We start from the raw sequence: 6,000 nt of genomic DNA, 5'->3' as shown, positions 1-6,000 counted from the left end.
CTGCATTTCTTTCTATTGTTCTCCTATCATCCCCTATTAAATTTACATCATCAGCATATGCCATAACCTGGTGAATAGCGTTCAACTAGGTTCAACTGGTGAATACCTGGTGAATATATATAATTTTCAAAGTTATAATCTAAAAATACAATTAAATAATAATATAATTATTTCTTGCAACCACTGGTCAAACAAGTGATAAAAATTAAATTTTAACAATTACAAGAATAAATAACATGTACATAAACAGAACAATCCTGACCCAAATCACATAGTAGAGATAAATTATATACAAGTCAAATTTCTTCTAGCATAAAAAGATCAGATAACATAAAGAAAGATGTTTTAAAGAAGAAAAATATCCTCTAACTCTTTACCTGGTGGTATGGTTCCTAGGAAGGTGCTTGCTCTATCATCACCAGATAATTGAGTGATGCGTTTACCTACTTCCTTTATAAAGCTGAGACCTTCTTTGCCCCAGGATCCACTGGATTCAATGGCAATGGGTACAAATTGGTACTTCTCTGTTAGGTTACTATATTTTCTTCTTTATTCTGTTTCCTTTCGAATGGCTACATTTCCCGCTTGGAGTGAGGAGAAAGGAAGGTGGAAGGGGCGAAAGGATCTGTGCATGTAAAATCCCAAATCAATGATTTGTCTATCTTCCAAGGTATTAAGGTCATCCCATCTGGTCTTTTACCATCCGTTCTACTACATCCATTTGGCTCCCTTATTGCCGGTATACCTGCTGAAATGAGTTCTCTCATTATAATGTCATTGACATTTGAGTGTCGGGGATATCTACCTGTACTTTTTATGCAAGACAGTCCATGCAGTCCTTTTTTAACTACTGGATTCCTACATGACTGACATTTATGAGGTTCACATATATTTGCTCCCAACCGTAACGCAACAGCTATTTGAAAACTTTCATTACTGAGATGAAGGCCTAGAGGGGACGAAGATAAAGCCTTAAGCCAAGCTCCTCCTTCTATGGATGATGCAGCAATTATTCTAGCCTTGTCTTCTAGGCTGTCTGAAGACCGTAGTAAAAAGGAGAAGTGTGATTTAAAAAGTGTAGGTTCTTCCCACGTGGATTGCTTTGCTCTGGTACTAAATTCGGGTAATTCAGATCCAACTAGCAGTGACCAAGTGGAAAAGCAATCTTTAACTTCAGAATCAATGTGCAAGCTTAAATCCTGTTGGAGAAGTGATTCTATTAGATATCGGGAACCATAGAATGATGCCAGAGGCTCCGCAACAGAGACAGTAGCTCTGGTGACAAACTTAAGACATTTAACAAGTGGTCTCAACTACCAGCAACAGCGCGGTCAGTTATTTTCGTTGCCTAGCAACAGCGTGAAAGAATACTGCTGTGATTGGTGAGCAATCTTCCCTCTCGTTTTGTTTACAATATGTGCAGCTATATGTCAGAGACCACCTTTCACTAACTCGATTTTAGTTTGGGATTAAAATTAATGAGAGGGAGGCTCGCTCACTTCAACAATGCACAGTAAGTATCATTAGTAAAATATTTAGGGCCTTATACAGAACGTTCTGACGCGTGATTAGTGTCATACTAAAAAGTTCGATTAACATACCGTCGCATGAGAACCAGAGGAACGTAACTCCATTTTCGTAGGTTTACAGGCGAGAGGACAAAAAATATTGTTTTCTTAGAAAGATGTGTTTTTAATAAGATGGTAATTGAGCTACACTACAACAGATGATTGACAAGGAGAACATCTTTAGGAGGATGGCGTTACGTTCCTTTTACACCAAGTGGGGCTTTCAAAATTATGTCTAAACATGAAGAAAACGAAAACCGCATTTTTGGAGTTACGTTCCTCTGGTTCTTATTCGACGATATGTTTTTTGCAGTAGTCAGGCTTTTAGTATGACGCTAATCATACGTCAAAACGACTCTGCATAGGCCTTTAAATGTTTGACTGGTAATCAGGCAACCCGTTTAGCTACAGTGTTATGTTGGCTGCATAACAGCTCAGGTGTTATTGGTTTCGTAGGACTTCAACTCAAGGATACATGCAGTGATTTCAATGAACGTATGAGCAGTAAACGAAGATTTGAACAACGGTAGAAACAGTACCCCGGACATAGAAATAATTGTAGAACTTCAAATAGAATAATTATAAAGAGGAAAAATACCTCGAAAGTCAAGCATGACTTCGAAACCATCATTTCCGTTTTTTCGGGGTGGGGGGTGGGTGGAGGGAGGGCCGGTTTGGAGTTTAGCGTCCTCTTTCCAGTATCGAGGCTATATGAGGTGTGAGCTCTCACTGGAAATCGAATCTGGTTCTTCCGCACCAAGGCGAGTACGCTAACCATACATGCGCGAGAGATGTAAAATAATCTTTTCTTAAGTGTTACAAGTTAATGAAGACTCCACTCAGCTCTTTCAAGAAAAGAACATGAAGACTAAAATGATGCGGAAGCTAAATTGCTAAAACTTCAAGATGTAAGAGAAAACTCTAAAAAGTTTGTTAGAAATATCTTGAAATCACACAATAATTGAAACAACAGTGACATACAAACCGTTAAGAACTAGCTTGCAGGATGAGTAATCCAGCTTGGAGGGTATCTAAGAACACGAAGAAGAAAATGAAATATGATTTTTTTTAAAAAAATTTTACGTTTTCAAATTTTGGGATATTATAGTTTGTATCAGTTGTGATCATACATGGAAATGGAATTTTAAAATGTATTCTTTTAGTTTAATGGCCCACGGTTATACTCTTTAGCCTGAAGAAGATAGATGAATGATGAAAGTGAATGATTGTGAAATTATTTTTTTTTGTTTCTCTCACTGGGAATTGGCTCCATGTTCACGTGCACCAAAGGCACAGCGCTAGCCACTAGACCAACAGCAAAGGCTATGTCGAAAAATAGAGAACAGGAGACTAAGAACGGATGAATAGAAACTAGAGAGAAACTTATTATAACAAAGAAAATGATAGAAACAAAAACAGAGAGTTTTACACTGTTATTCAAGTAAATAGGACCAAAGCTTCCTTGAAAGTAGCAGCCAATGTAGATGTTTAAGTAACAGTACAAATTACAGTTCGTCTCCACCCAACCAATACACCGTGTACAGACCCGGAAACATACAAGGTTTGTTTGGAAAGTAATGAGACTGGAAACTCGCACGGCGCTCCAGTCGTCATCAGTGCGTCCACCACGAGCGGAATTGGTGATGGTGGGTCTTCTTAACCTACGCTACCCTGATCAGTCACTTTCGAGCTCTGGTAAAATAAGGGCCACTTATCGTGTGAACCGTGTTTAAAAACGAAATCTAGATTTTTGGAAATTCATTAAATTTTGCTTGAAGTTTGGAAAAAACGGTTTAGAGACCATGATTAAAAAGCATACCAGGACCAAGCCCTGTCAAGGTTTTTCGTTGGCACCTGACTTCAAGAACGGACGAAAAAACATGAATGAAGACGAACGCTTTGGACGCCCTTCAAAGTGATATGTGGGTGAAAATTTGGTTAAAGTCAAGAAACTCTTGGACCAAGACTCGTTTGACTGTGAGAATGATAGTCGAGGAACTGAATCTACCCAAAACAGTCGTGTACGAATTTGTTAGTGAAAAATTGAAAATATCCATACCAAAAATGCTGAATAAAGTACAAAATGAAAAACAACTTGATATACAGCTTGTCGGTATAGTTCATTAACACCCTGTATATATATATATATATATATATATATATATATATATATATATATATATATATATATATATATATATATATATATATGTGTGTGTGTGTGTGTGTAACCAAGAAAGGTCTGTCGCTTTTAGTGGTAGTCTGTGTTCAATTGGCCCTCATAGCGTGAGTTAAACGAAAGTGGAGATAAGGCGAAGGTCAATTGTTAGTGTCAATATATCCAACTTATTACCTGGTATGGCAATTCAGTTACACCGTGAGCTTACGTAAGCACGGAGTGAACATGAGACCTCCACAGAGCGTCATAAGGGCTTGTATGCTGTATGAGTTCAAACTGGGGTCAAACGTCGCGGCAGCGGGGAAGAAGATATGCAAGGACTTTGGTGAGGGTGTTGTGACTACGCGGACAATGCAGCGGTGGTTTAACAAGTTTAAGGACTGTGACGAAACACTCGAAGACGCACTACGTGAGAGAAGACCAACACACTTGCAAAATGAAGATCTTCAGGCAGCAATTGAGGCAAACAGTGGCCAAACATGTGAGAAACTGGGACTAAAATTCAGTGTGAGTGGATAAAGCATTCGGCAGTATCTCCATCAACTTGGGAAGTACTACAAGTTGGGTTGATGGATCCCACATGACTTGAATCCGGGCCAGAAGGCAATGCGAGCAGACACCTGTGTTTCTTTGCTGTCTCGTCTGAGGAAAGAGCCATTTCTGGACAGGGTGTTGACTGTGATGAGAAGTGGGTCCTGTACGAAGCTCTACGACACCGTCATCATTGGTTAGTATCCCATAAACTGGTTTCAAAACAGCCGAAACAAGCACTGCACCAGAAGAAGGTCCTACTATGTGTTTGGTGAACTGTTCGCGGAATAGTGCATCGCGAACTGCCACCAGCTGATCACAGAATCAAAGGAACTTTGTATTGTCAGCCGTTGAGCCGTGTTCAAGAAAAACTGAAAACTCTGGAGCCAGCACTTCTGAATCGCAAAGGGGTTCTCCTGTTACAGGACAACGCTAAACCCCACTTGGCTAGGATTACCCTGGACACCATTCTACGCCTTAGGTGGGAAACACTATTGTATCCAGCATACTCTTCGGACATTGCACCGTCTGATTATCACCTGTTCCTTTCCTTGAACACTCACCTTAGAGGACGCCAGTTCAAATCCCTAGTAGAGATAGAAAATACACTTCATACCTTCTGCGCGTCACGGCCCACCAAGTTCTACCGCGATGGAATCCGTGGCCTTCCAGAACGTTGGCAGAAGGTTGTCCATGCTGATGGGGACTATTTTAGGTCTTAAAGCAGTGATCGAAGTGAGATGGCATGCGGTGATATGCCATAGCGCCTCTGGTTTTTCAATGTTGAAGGCATACCGTCTCTGGTTTTTCGATGATTAAAACATACCATTAGTGAAAAGTAGATGCTATATACCTTTAATAAATAAATTTTATACACAGTAATTCACAAAAAGCTTTGCATGTAAAAAGATCTTTTTCCTAACTTTTGTTTTTAAAATTAGGTGTATTCAAAGAAGTTCACCTAGTTTATATTTTAATGTTCTATATTGAATTGTTTCTTTGTTATGTGTGAGTGTGTCTTCTTGCCTTAATGCATATAAATGCCGTTTAGAGCATGGGTGGATTTAGGGGTTGTCTGCTGTGGGGGCGGACCTTCCGGGCATTTGGAATACCCACAGTCGAGTGGGGGGTGGCAGGAGTTTCCCGCAGGAAATTGTTAATATCTTCATTCAGTTGTGAGCGTTTTCGTGTATAATTCTCTATAATACAACATAAGGGGATATTTTTAAAAAAAAATTTAAGAAAGTTGTTGGCGGGCCATCAAAGTATCTCCATACCCCTCTCCCCTCGTTACTACAGAGAAGCTCTCCAATGGTTTTCAATCATTATGTAAATAGAAATGTAAATAGAATGTGTTTTAGGCGACATACCCTCACTGCATTTCAACATTTAGATAGCCGGTGTGTGGAGTCAAAATCGTAATAAAACATACCGCCTCTGCTTTTTTTCCCCACTGTGAACACTCTCTCCCAGGCACGTCTTAGGTGACATATCGATGTTCGAAGATGGTGGGTGAAAAAGCGACAGAACTTCCTTGGTTATCTTTATGTATATTCTTATTACAGCACTTGGGGGTTGAAAGTAGACACAAAAACAAGGAAAATAATTTATTTCACCGAAGTCGAAAGCGGCGTTCTTTCCAAGTTATAAGCGTGGGAAATTCAGAAAATTGAACTTTCAGCATTAATAACGGAAAGATTAATAGTGTTAGAAGAAGTGGTA

This window comes from Thermobia domestica, unplaced genomic scaffold, assembly GCF_964235325.1.
Source record: "Thermobia domestica unplaced genomic scaffold, izTheDome1.hap1.1 HAP1_SCAFFOLD_978, whole genome shotgun sequence".
NCBI lineage: Eukaryota > Metazoa > Arthropoda > Insecta > Zygentoma > Lepismatidae > Thermobia > Thermobia domestica.
Note: the sequence above shows the minus strand (reverse complement) of the source record.